Below are 12,979 nucleotides of genomic sequence, written 5' to 3'. Positions count from 1 at the left end.
CCTGGATAGACAAATGCATCCCAAGTCTCTCCTGAGCCCATATCTTGGGTGGGAGTGGGTTGGAAGCGCCCGCCTGGGGATGCCCAGCCTGGGAGTGGATGCTTTTGCCGAGCAGAGTGGATCTGCATAGCACACACGGGTGCAGGAGAATACCTGGGGAAGTCAATCCACTCCAAACGAATCATGTCTTTGTCCTCATCACTTCGTCCTCACCAGGGAATTCGGTCGAGTCCGATGGGCTAGGCTAGGCCATCTGGACGGAATCCACGGAGTCCTTCGGCCCGTCTCTTTTCCCCAGGGGCAGCCCTCTCGAGCGTGACACCTTGTCTGGGGAGCGCTGAGACGCTCATGAGTTGGGGGTGAATGTTCAGGACTCCTTTTCGCGGGGCGCTGCTCGAAGTGGATCCATTGCACTTTCCCAACACAGGGATCCCATCGGCCATGTCTATCCATCCTGTTTGGCTCCCCTTCTCCTCCCTTGGGTTCCCAGAAGAGGGACTAGACATCGTAGCTTGCGCTCCATGGAAGGAGGGCTCTGGCCACCCCCCCAGCCCCCGCAAGGGCAAGGGTTTGGATCTCGGACCTCCCCAATGCCAGGCATTCCCACAGCCTCGCCCTCCCATTTGGCAAGCAGCATCTGGATGGCAATGCAGGGGTTTCTTTCCTGGAAGCCACTTCCTGGGTGTCCCTGGTGAGATGGGAGAGGGAAGGGGTTTCCCATGGGCTGTGTGTCTCCCTCCCAGACCTCTTTCCTTTCGTGTGAGCGTTTCTCTTCGCAACACTGGGGCTGCCCATGGCACCCATTTCTGCGCCGCTGGATTGCTGAGTCCGCTTCTGTTGGGGAGAAGGACAGCTGCTTGCTCAGCCAAGCATCTGTCCATGGACCACGAATGTCTTTCCATGTGCTGCTCTTGGTACGCGGGCTGCCTGAAGCGAGTGGGGCGTTTCACGCTGAGAAGAGACCCTTTGTCGGGGTCTATGGCCGTGAGGGGTAGTGCTGGGTCCGACGGTGGTTCCAGGGTTCTTTGGGGCATGCCCTGGATCCTGTGGTCCATCGTGGTTGGACAAATGGACATACACGCCCACGCGGTGTGAAGGCACCTTCTTTTCTACAGCCTGCCCAGGGGTGGTCCTTGAGAGGCGTCCTCAGGGGACAGGCCTGAGTAGGAGCCTCGAGCTGGTTGTGGTATGGACTTCTCTAGGCATGCGTGATGGTGTTCCTTTGTCTGGTGCTGGACGGCAGCTGGCTATCTGGATTTGGCAGTGTTTCTTCAGGCCCCCTCCCCACGTGCCGGCTGGGTGGGTGGGTTTCTGTTCTCGTTCCTGGGTTCCGTGCTGGAGCTGATGAGTGTGGAATCCCAGCGTGGCCTGGGTTTTGGGATGCGCATGCAGGGGCTGTGAGGGGTGCCCGGGTGGTGCCCAAAGGGAGAGCGAATTGGGAGAGCAGCAGTGCCCGGCGCTGGGCCTTGTCTCTCCAGAGGGCTCAGGGACCTCCCTTGGTCTGTCCGAGGGAGGCTCTCCTCTGCTTTCTCTGCACCTGCTGAGATGATGGGAGCTCGAGCCAGGCCGGGCATCTGCAGGCCGCTCTCTTGACGGATCCACAAGAGCTCTGGCCGAGCTTCCTTCTGGCCCCCTGGGGAGAAGGGCTGCTTGGGTTGGTTTTGTGTGGTTGGGAAACTCTGTGCCTTGGGAAGCACCAATGGGGCTCCAGATGAGGCACACTCCAGGTGGGGTCAAGAGAGTTTGAAAAGAAAGGGAGAAAGAGAGACCTGGCAAGATGAACCAAGCCAGAAGGAAAGAATCGAGGCAAGACTGAATGGCAAGGAGTATGGGATCGCAGGGGGATGAGGAAGGGGGAAAACGACTCGTTCCCTCCTTACACGCCTATCTTCCTCAGTCCATCTGGGCAAGGCTGCATCCACACGGGTGCAGGCTGCACACCCTGAGGGATTTGGAGCTAAGGATTTCCACGGCGAGGCATGGCCTAGGTTGGCATGGGCACGAAGAACGCCTTTGAGAGAGGGAGATAGAGCCCAGGTGGAAGGGCCCTTCTTGGCGGGGGCTGGGGTCCCCAGCCTCCTCTGGGCCCCAGCCCAAGCAGCCCCCCGGGGCGTGCTGAGCCAGAGAGAGAAGGCAAGCCTGAGAGGGGCTGTTCGAGCCTCTGTCCACACGAGGGCGCCAGAGCCCCTTCCGGCCTCAGGTGCAGCTCCGAGGCTCTAAGAGGTGGGAGTGGCAAGGCTCCAAAGGCGCAGGCTCCACGTCGAGGGCGGATGGAGGCTTGAGCGGGACGCACTCACAGCAGGCCCCCAGAGGCTATGTGGGTGTTTCCTGGGCACCAGGGACTCTCTCCTCCGAGACACCTCCTGTCAGGCGGAGGGCGGAGGTGTGCCTTCCGGATTTGGAGGTGAGTTCGCCGCCTGGTTGGGTGGCAGTGGGTTTGGAAGGCTTGGAACAGGTCCTGGGCTTTGGCGTGCTTGGGGTCCCCTAGAGGCAGGCGCCCAGACACACACAGCCTCGGGATTGGACCGCCAGCTGGCCCTGGTCAAGCCGTCCCCATCACGGCTTCAGGTAGGTGAGAAGGAGTGTGGTGCCGAGGAATACATGGGGGGCTTCGGGGACTAGAGTGTTGGCAGCTGGGCTCATCCGCATGTTCTATCTCTCTCTCTCTCTCTCTCTCTCTCTCTCTCTCACACACTCAAACACACACACACACAGGAGGCTGAGGGAAATGTCCTTGTGTCCTTTGGAGAAGAGCCTCTCTTGGCAGCAGGGCGCCAGGCAATGGAGGCCTGATTGAAAGCAGGTGTGATGCGTTCAGGACGCTGGATTGGTCTCCTCCAGCAAGCTCTCAAGGGAGTTCCCACGCGGCTGCCCAGCTTCAGAGGCTCTCCTGGTCCCGGCTGTGGCTGGGGCAAGAGCTGCACTGGGCGATCCCCCTCTGGCGAGACCACATCTCCGTGTGGCAGGGGGCCCCCAACTCCATGGACAAGGACTAAGAGGCATTGAACTGAATGAGCTGAATGGATCCAGAAAGGAGTGAAGGCCCTCCTCTCTCCTTCTCTCCCTTGTTCTCTCCCTCTTTCCCTCATTCTGCCTCCCTCCCTCTCTCTCTCCAAACACACCCACACGCATACGCATGCAGATAGAGTAGGAAACAATAGCTAGGACCTGGATAGACAAATGCATCCCAAATCTCTCCTGAGCCCATATCTTGGGTGGGAGTGGGTTGGAAGCGCCCGCCTGGGGATGCCCAGCCTGGGAGTGGATGCTTTTGCCGAGCAGAGTGGATCTGCATACCACACACGGGTGCAGGAGAATACCTGGGGACGTCAATCCACTCCAAACGAAGCATGTCTTTGTCCTCATCACTTCGTCCTCACCAGGGAATTCGGTCGAGTCCGATGGGCTAGGCTAGGCCATCTGGACGGAATCCACGGAGTCCTTCGGCCCGTCTCTTTTCCCCAGGGGCAGCCCTCTCGAGCGTGACACCTTGTCTGGGGAGCGCTGAGACGCTCATGTGTTGGGGGTGAATGTTCAGGACTCCTTTTCGCGGGGCGCTGCTCGAAGTGGATCCATTGCACTTTCCCAACACAGGGATCCCATCGGCCATGTCTATCCATCCTGTTTGGCTCCCCTTCTCCTCCCTTGGGTTCCCAGAAGAGGGACTAGACATCGTAGCTTGCGCTCCATGGAAGGAGGGCTCTGGCCACCCCCCCAGCCCCCGCAAGGGCAAGGGTTTGGATCTCGGACCTCCCCAATGCCAGGCATTCCCACAGCCTCGCCCTCCCATTTGGCAAGCAGCATCTGGATGGCAATGCAGGGGTTTCTTTCCTGGAAGCCACTTCCTGGGTGTCCCTGGTGAGATGGGAGAGGGAAGGGGTTTCCCATGGGCTGTGTGTCTCCCTCCCAGACCTCTTTCCTTTCGTGTGAGCGTTTCTCTCCGCAACACTGGGGCTGCCCATGGCACCCATTTCTGCGCCGCTGGACTGCTGAGTCCGCTTCTGTTGGGGAGAAGGACAGCTGCTTGCTCAGCCAAGCATCTGTCCATGGACCACGAATGTCTTTCCATGTGCTGCTCTTGGTACGCGGGCTGCCTGAAGCGAGTGGGGCGTTTCACGCTGAGAAGAGACCCTTTGTCGGGGTCTATGGCCCTGAGGGGTAGTGCTGGGTCCGACGGTGGTTCCAGGGTTCTTTGGGGCATGCCCTGGATCCTGTGGTCCATCGTGGTTGGACAAATGGACATACACGCCCACGCGGTGTGAAGGCACCTTCTTTTCTACAGCCTGCCCAGGGGTGGTCCTTGAGAGGCGTCCTCAGGGGACAGGCCTGAGTAGGAGCCTCGAGCTGGTTGTGGTATGGACTTCTCTAGGCATGCGTGATGGTGTTCCTTTGTCTGGTGCTGGACGGCAGCTGGCTATCTGGATTTGGCAGTGTTTCTTCAGGCCCCCTCCCCACGTGCCGGCTGGGTGGGTGGGGTTCTGTTCTCGTTCCTGGGTTCCGTGCTGGAGCTGATGAGTGTGGAATCCCAGCGTGGCCTGGGTTTTGGGATGCGCATGCAGGGGCTGTGAGGGGTGCCCGGGTGGTGCCCAAAGGGAGAGCGAATTGGGAGAGCAGCAGTGCCCGGCGCTGGGCCTTGTCTCTCCAGAGGGCTCAGGGACCTCCCTTGGTCTGTCCGAGGGAGGCTCTCCTCTGCTTTCTCTGCACCTGCTGAGATGATGGGAGCTCGAGCCAGGCCGGGCATCTGCAGGCCGCTCTCTTGACGGATCCACAAGAGCTCTGGCCGAGCTTCCTTCTGGCCCCCTGGGGAGAAGGCCTGCTTGGGTTGGTTTTGTGTGCTTGGGAAACTCTGTGCCTTGGGAAGCACCAATGGGGCTCCAGATGAGGCACACTCCAGGTGGGGTCACGAGAGTTTGAAAAGAAAGGGAGAAAGAGAGACCTGGCAAGATGAACCAAGCCAGAAGGAAAGAATCGAGGCAAGACTGAATGGCAAGGAGTATGGGATCGCAGGGGGATGAGGAAGGGGGAAAACGACTCGTTCCCTCCTTACACGCCTATCTTCCTCAGTCCATCTGGGCAAGGCTGCATCCACACGGGTGCAGGCTGCACACCCTGAGGGATTTGGAGCTAAGGATTTCCACGGCGAGGCATGGCCTAGGTTGGCATGGGCACGAAGAACGCCTTTGAGAGAGGGAGATAGAGCCCAGGTGGAAGGGCCCTTCTTGGCGGGGGCTGGAGCCCCCAGCCTCCTCTGGGCCCCAGCCCAAGCAGCCCCCCGGGGCGTGCTGAGCCAGAGAGAGAAGGCAAGCCTGAGAGGGGCTGTTCGAGCCTCTGTCCACACGAGGGCGCCAGAGCCCCTTCCGGCCTCAGGTGCAGCTCCGAGGCTCTAAGATGTGGGAGTGGCACGGCTCCAAAGGCACAGGCTCCACGTCGAGGGCGGATGGAGGCTTGAGCGGGACGCACTCACAGCAGGCCCCCAGAGGCTATGTGGGTGTTTCCTGGGCACCAGGGACTCTCTCCTCCGAGACACCTCCTGTCAGGCGGAGGGCGGAGGTGTGCCTTCCGGATTTGGAGGGGAGTTCGCCGCCTGGTTGGGTGGCAGTGGGTTTGGAAGGCTTGGAACAGGTCCTGGGCTTTGGCGTGCTTGGGGTCCCCTAGAGGCAGGCGCCCAGACACACACAGCCTCGGGATTGGACCGCCAGCTGGCCCTGGTCAAGCCGTCCCCATCACGGCTTCAGGTAGGTGAGAAGGAGTGTGGTGCCGAGGAATACATGGGGGGCTTCGGGGGCTAGAGTGTTGGCAGCTGGGCTCATCCGCCTGTTCTCTCTCTCTCTCTCTCTCCCTCTCTCTCTCTCTCTCTCTCTCTCTCTCTCTCTTCTCTCACTCAAACACACACACACACAGGAGGCTGAGGGAAATGTCCTTGTGTCCTTTGGAGAAGAGCCTCTCTTGGCAGCAGGGCGCCAGGCAATGGAGGCCTGAATGAAAGCAGGTGTGATGCATTCAGGACGCTTGATTGGTCTCCTCCAGCAAGCTCTCAGGGGAGTTCCCACGCAGCTGCCCAGCTTCAGAGGCTCTCCTGGTCCCGGCTGTGGCTGGGGCAAGAGCTGCACTGGGCGATCCCCCTCTGGCGAGACCACATCTCCGTGTGGCAGGGGGCCCCCAACTCCATGGACAAGGACTAAGAGGCATTGAACTGAATGAGCTGAATGGATCCAGAAAGGAGTGAAGGCCCTCCTCTCTCCTTCTCTCCCTCGTTCTCTCCCTCTTTCTCTCATTCTGCCTCCCTCCCTCTCTCTCTCCAAACACACCCACACGCATACGCATGCAGATAGAGTAGGAAACAATAGCTAGGACCTGGATAGACAAATGCATCCCAAGTCTCTCCTGAGCCCATATCTTGGGTGGGAGTGGGTTGGAAGCGCTCGCCTGGGGATGCCCAGCCTGGGAGTGGATGCTTTTGCCGAGCAGAGTGGATCTGCATAGCACACACGGGTGCAGGAGAATACCTGGGGAAGTCAATCCACTCCAAACGAAGCATGTCTTTGTCCTCATCACTTCGTCCTCACCAGGGAATTCGGTCGAGTCCGATGGGCTAGGCTAGGCCATCTGGACGGAATCCACGGAGTCCTTCGGCCCGTCTCTTTTCCCCAGGGGCAGCCCTCTCGAGCGTGACACCGTGTCTGGGGAGCGCTGAGACGCTCATGTGTTGGGGGTGAATGTTCAGGACTCCTTTTCGCGGGGCGCTGCTCGAAGTGGATCCATTGCACTTTCCCAACACAGGGATCCCATCGGCCATGTCTATCCATCCTGTTTGGCTCCCCTTCTCCTCCCTTGGGTTCCCAGAAGAGGGACTAGACATCGTAGCTTGCGCTCCATGAAACGAGGGCTCTGGCCACCCCCCCAGCCCCCGCAAGGGCAAGGGTTTGGATCTCGGACCTCCCCAATGCCAGGCATTCCCACAGCCTCACCCTCCCATTTGGCAAGCAGCATCTGGATGGCAGTGCAGGGGTTTCTTTCCTGGAAGCCAGTTCCTGGGTGTCCCTGGTGAGATGGGAGAGGGAAGGGGTTTCCCATGGGCTGTGTGTCTCCCTCCCAGACCTCTTTCCTTTCGTGTGAGCGTTTCTCTTCGCAACACTGGGGCTGCCCATGGCACCCATTTCTGCGCCGCTGGATTGCTGAGTCCGCTTCTGTTGGGGAGAAGGACAGCTGCTTGCTCAGCCAAGCATCTGTCCATGGACCACGAATGTCTTTCCATGTGCTGCTCTTGGGAAGCGGGCTGCCTGAAGCGAGTGGGACGTTTCACGCTGAGAAGAGACCCTTTGTCGGGGTCTATGGCCCTGAGGGGTAGTGCTGGGTCCGACGGTGGTTCCAGGGTTCTTTGGGGCATGCCCTGGATCCTGTGGTCCATCGTGGTTGGACAAATGGACATACACGCCCACCCGGTGTGAAGGCACCTTCTTTTCTACAGCCTGCCCAGGGGTGGTCCTTGAGAGGCGTCCTCAGGGGACAGGCCTGAGTAGGAGCCACGAGCTGGTTGTGGTATGGACTTCTCTAGGCATGCGTGATGGTGTTCCTTTGTCTGGTGCTGGACGGCAGCTGGCTATCTGGATTTGGCAGTGTTTCTTCAGGCCCCCTCCCCACGTGCCGGCTGGGTGGGTGGGTTTCTGTTCTCGTTCCTGGGTTCCGTGCTGGAGCTGATGAGTGTGGAATCCCAGCGTGGCCTGGGTTTTGGGATGCGCATGCAGGGGCTGTGAGGGGTGCCCGGGTGGTGCCCAAAGGGAGAGCGAATTGGGAGAGCAGCAGTGCCCGGCGCTGGGCCTTGTCTCTCCAGAGGGCTCAGGGACCTCCCTTGGTCTGTCCGAGGGAGGCTCTCCTCTGCTTTCTCTGCACCTGCTGAGATGATGGGAGCTCGAGCCAGGCCGGGCACCTGCAGGCCGCTCTCTTGACGGATCCACAAGAGCTCTGGCCGAGCTTCCTTCTGGCCCCCTGGGGAGAAGGGCTGCTTGGGTTGGTTTTGTGTGCTTGGGAAACTCTGTGCCTTGGGAAGCACCAATGGGGCTCCAGATGAGGCACACTCCAGGTGGGGTCAAGAGAGTTTGAAAAGAAAGGGAGAAAGAGAGACCTGGCAAGATGAACCAAGCCAGAAGGAAAGAATCGAGGCAAGACTGAATGGCAAGGAGTATGGGATCGCAGGGGGATGAGGAAGGGGGAAAACGACTCGTTCCCTCCTTACACGCCTATCTTCCTCAGTCCATCTGGGCAAGGCTGCATCCACACGGGTGCAGGCTGCACACCCTGAGGGATTTGGAGCTAAGGATTTCCACGGCGAGGCATGGCCTAGGTTGGCATGGGCACGAAGAACGCCTTTGAGAGAGGGAGCTAGAGCCCAGGTGGAAGGGCCCTTCTTGGCGGGGGCTGGAGCCCCCAGCCTCCTCTGGGCCCCAGCCCAAGCAGCCCCCCGGGGCGTGCTGAGCCAGAGAGAGAAGGCAAGCCTGAGAGGGGCTGTTCGAGCCTCTGTCCACACGAGGGCGCCAGAGCCCCTTCCGGCCTCAGGTGCAGCTCCGAGGCTCTAAGAGGTGGGAGTGGCAGGGCTCCAAAGGCACAGGCTCCACGTCGAGGGCGGATGGAGGCTTGAGCGGGACGCACTCACAGCAGGCCCCCAGAGGCTATGTGGGTGTTTCCTGGGCACCAGGGACTCTCTCCTCCGAGACACCTCCTGTCAGGCGGAGGGCGGAGGTGTGCCTTCCGGATTTGGAGGGGAGTTGGCCGCCTGGTTGGGTGGCAGTGGGTTTGGAAGGCTTGGAACAGGTCCTGGGCTTTGGCGTGCTTGGGGTCCCCTAGAGGCAGGCGCCCAGACACACACAGCCTCGGGATTGGACCGCCAGCTGGCCCTGGTCAAGCCGTCCCCATCACGGCTTCAGGTAGGTGAGAAGGAGTGTGGTGCCGAGGAATACATGGGGGGCTTCGGGGGCTAGAGTGTTGGCAGCTGGGCTCATCCGCCTGTTCTCTCTCTCTCTCTCTCTCTCTCTCTCTCTCTCTCTCTCTCTCTCTCTCTCTCTCTCTCTCTCTCAAACACACACACACAGAGGAGGCTGAGGGAAATGTCCTTGTGTCCTTTGGAGAAGAGCCTCTCTTGGCAGCAGGGCCCCAGGCAATGGAGGCCTGATTGAAAGCAGGTGTGATGCATTCAGGACGCTTGATTGGTCTCCTCCAGCAAGCTCTCAGGGGAGATCCCACGCAGCTGCCCAGCTTCAGAGGCTCTCCTGGTCGCGGCTGTGGCTGGGGCAAGAGCTGCACTGGGCGATCCCCCTCTGGCGAGACCACATCTCCGTGTGGCAGGGGGCCCCCAACTCCATGGACAAGGACTAAGAGGCATTGAACTGAATGAGCTGAATGGATCCAGAAAGGAGTGAAGGCCCTCCTCTCTCCTTCTCTCCCTCGTTCTCTCCCTCTTTCTCTCATTCTGCCTCCCTCCCTCGCTCTCTCCAAACACACCCACACGCATACGCATGCAGATAGAGTAGGAAACAATAGCTAGGACCTGGATAGACAAATGCATCCCAAGTCTCTCCTGAGCCCATATCTTGGGTGGGAGTGGGTTGGAAGCGCCCGCCTGGGGATGCCCAGCCTGGGAGTGGATGCTTTTGCCGAGCAGAGTGGATCTGCATAGCACACACGGGTGCAGGAGAATACCTGGGGAAGTCAATCCACTCCAAACGAAGCATGTCTTTGTCCTCATCACTTCGTCCTCACCAGGGAATTCGGTCGAGTCCGATGGGCTAGGCTAGGCCATCTGGACGGAATCCACGGAGTCCTTCGGCCCGTCTCTTTTCCCCAGGGGCAGCCCTCTCGAGCGTGACACCTTGTCTGGGGAGCGCTGAGACGCTCATGTGTTGGGGGTGAATGTTCAGGACTCCTTTTCGCGGGGCGCTGCTCGAAGTGGATCCATTGCACTTTCCCAACACAGGGATCCCATCGGCCATGTCTATCCATCCTGTTTGGCTCCCCTTCTCCTCCCTTGGGTTCCCAGAAGAGGGACTAGACATCGTAGCTTGCGCTCCATGGAAGGAGGGCTCTGGCCACCCCCCCAGCCCCCGCAAGGGCAAGGGTTTGGATCTCGGACCTCCCCAATGCCAGGCATTCCCACAGCCTCACCCTCCCATTTGGCAAGCAGCATCTGGATGGCAGTGCAGGGGTTTCTTTCCTGGAAGCCAGTTCCTGGGTGTCCCTGGTGAGATGGGAGAGGGAAGGGGTTTCCCATGGGCTGTGTGTCTCCCTCCCAGACCTCTTTCCTTTCGTGTGAGCGTTTCTCTTCGCAACACTGGGGCTGCCCATGGCACCCATTTCTGCGCCGCTGGATTGCTGAGTCCGCTTCTGTTGGGGAGAAGGACAGCTGCTTGCTCAGCCAAGCATCTGTCCATGGACCACGAATGTCTTTCCATGTGCTGCTCTTGGGAAGCGGGCTGCCTGAAGCGATTGGGACGTTTCAGCTGAGAAGAGACCCTTTGTCGGGGTCTACGGCCCTGAGGGGTAGTGCTGGGTCCGACGGTGGTTCCAGGGTTCTTTGGGGCATGCCCTGGATCCTGTGGTCCATCGTGGTTGGACAAATGGACATACACGCCCACCCGGTGTGAAGGCACCTTCTTTTCTACAGCCTGCCCAGGGGTGGTCCTTGAGAGGCGTCCTCAGGGGACAGGCCTGAGTAGGAGCCACGAGCTGGTTGTGGTATGGACTTCTCTAGGCATGCGTGATGGTGTTCCTTTGTCTGGTGCTGGACGGCAGCTGGCTATCTGGATTTGGCAGTGTTTCTTCAGGCCCCCTCCCCACGTGCCGGCTGGGTGGGTGGGTTTCTGTTCTCGTTCCTGGGTTCCGTGCTGGAGCTGATGAGTGTGGAATCCCAGCGTGGCCTGGGTTTTGGGATGCGCATGCAGGGGCTGTGAGGGGTGCCCGGGTGGTGCCCAAAGGGAGAGCGAATTGGGAGAGCAGCAGTGCCCGGCGCTGGGCCTTGTCTCTCCAGAGGGCTCAGGGACCTCCCTTGGTCTGTCCGAGGGAGGCTCTCCTCTGCTTTCTCTGCACCTGCTGAGATGATGGGAGCTCGAGCCAGGCCGGGCACCTGCAGGTCGCTCTCTTGACGGATCCACAAGAGCTCTGGCCGAGCTTCCTTCTGGCCCCCTGGGGAGAAGGGCTGCTTGGGTTGGTTTTGTGTGCTTGGGAAACTCTGTGCCTTGGGAAGCACCAATGGGGCTCCAGATGAGGCACACTCCAGGTGGGGTCAAGAGAGTTTGAAAACCAAGGGAGAAAGAGAGACCTGGCAAGATGAACCAAGCCAGAAGGAAAGAATCGAGGCAAGACTGAATGGCAAGGAGTATGGGATCGCAGGGGGATGAGGAAGGGGGAAAACGACTCGTTCCCTCCTTACACGCCTATCTTCCTCAGTCCATCTGGGCAAGGCTGCATCCACACGGGTGCAGGCTGCACACCCTGATGGATTTGGAGCTAAGGATTTCCACGGCGAGGCATGGCCTAGGTTGGCATGGGCACGAAGAACGCCTTTGAGAGAGGGAGCTAGAGCCCAGGTGGAAGGGCCCTTCTTGGCGGGGGCTGGAGCCCCCAGCCTCCTCTGGGCCCCAGCCCAAGCAACCCCCCGGGGCGTGCTGAGCCAGAGAGAGAAGGCAAGCCTGAGAGGGGCTGTTCGAGCCTCTGTCCACACGAGGGCGCCAGAGCCCCTTCCGGCCTCAGGTGCAGCTCCGAGGCTCTAAGAGGTGGGAGTGGCTCGGCTCCAAAGGCACAGGCTCCACGTCGAGGGCGGATGGAGGCTTGAGCGGGACGCACTCACAGCAGGCCCCCAGAGGCTATGTGGGTGTTTCCTGGGCACCAGGGACTCTCTCCTCCGAGACACCTCCTGTCAGGCGGAGGGCGGAGGTGTGCCTTCCGGATTTGGAGGGGAGTTCGCCGCCTGGTTGGGTGGCAGTGGGTTTGGAAGGCTTGGAACAGGTCCTGGGCTTTGGCGTGCTTGGGGTCCCCTAGAGGCAGGCGCCCAGACACACACAGCCTCGGGATTGGACCGCCAGCTGGCCCTGGTCAAGCCGTCCCCATCACGGCTTCAGGTAGGTGAGAAGGAGTGTGGTGCCGAGGAATACATGGGGGGCTTCGGGGGCTAGAGTGTTGGCAGCTGGGCTCATCCGCCTGTTCTCTCTCTCTCTCTCTCCCTCTCTCTCTCCCTCTCTCTCTCTCTCTCTCTCTCTCTCTCTCTCTCTCTCTCTCTCTCTCTCTCTCTCACTCAAACACACACACACACAGGAGGCTGAGGGAAATGTCCTTGTGTCCTTTGGAGAAGAGCCTCTCTTGGCAGCAGGGCGCCAGGCAATGGAGGCCTGATTGAAAGCAGGTGTGATGCGTTCAGGACGCTGGATTGGTCTCCTCCAGCAAGCTCTCAAGGGAGTTCCCACGCGGCTGCCCAGCTTCAGAGGCTCTCCTGGTCCCGGCTGTGGCTGGGGCAAGAGCTGCACTGGGCGATCCCCCTCTGGCGAGACCACATCTCCGTGTGGCAGGGGGCCCCCAACTCCATGGACAAGGACTAAGAGGCATTGAACTGAATGAGCTGAATGGATCCAGAAAGGAGTGAAGGCCCTCCTCTCTCCTTCTCTCCCTTGTTCTCTCCCTCTTTCCCTCATTCTGCCTCCCTCCCTCTCTCTCTCCAAACACACCCACACGCATACGCATGCAGATAGAGTAGGAAACAATAGCTAGGACCTGGATAGACAAATGCATCCCAAATCTCTCCTGAGCCCATATCTTGGGTGGGAGTGGGTTGGAAGCGCCCGCCTGGGGATGCCCAGCCTGGGAGTGGATGCTTTTGCCGAGCAGAGTGGATCTGCATACCACACACGGGGGCAGGAGAATACCTGGGGACGTCAATCCACTCCAAACGAAGCATGTCTTTGTCCTCATCACTTCGTCCTCACCAGGGAATTCGGTC

This window comes from Sus scrofa, chromosome Y (genome assembly GCF_054392235.1).
Source record: "Sus scrofa isolate SSC_HxYL_T2T_F1_AM1 chromosome Y, Sscrofa_HxYL_maternal_Yorkshire_Landrace_v2.0, whole genome shotgun sequence".
Lineage (NCBI taxonomy): Eukaryota > Metazoa > Chordata > Mammalia > Artiodactyla > Suidae > Sus > Sus scrofa.
Note: the sequence above shows the minus strand (reverse complement) of the source record.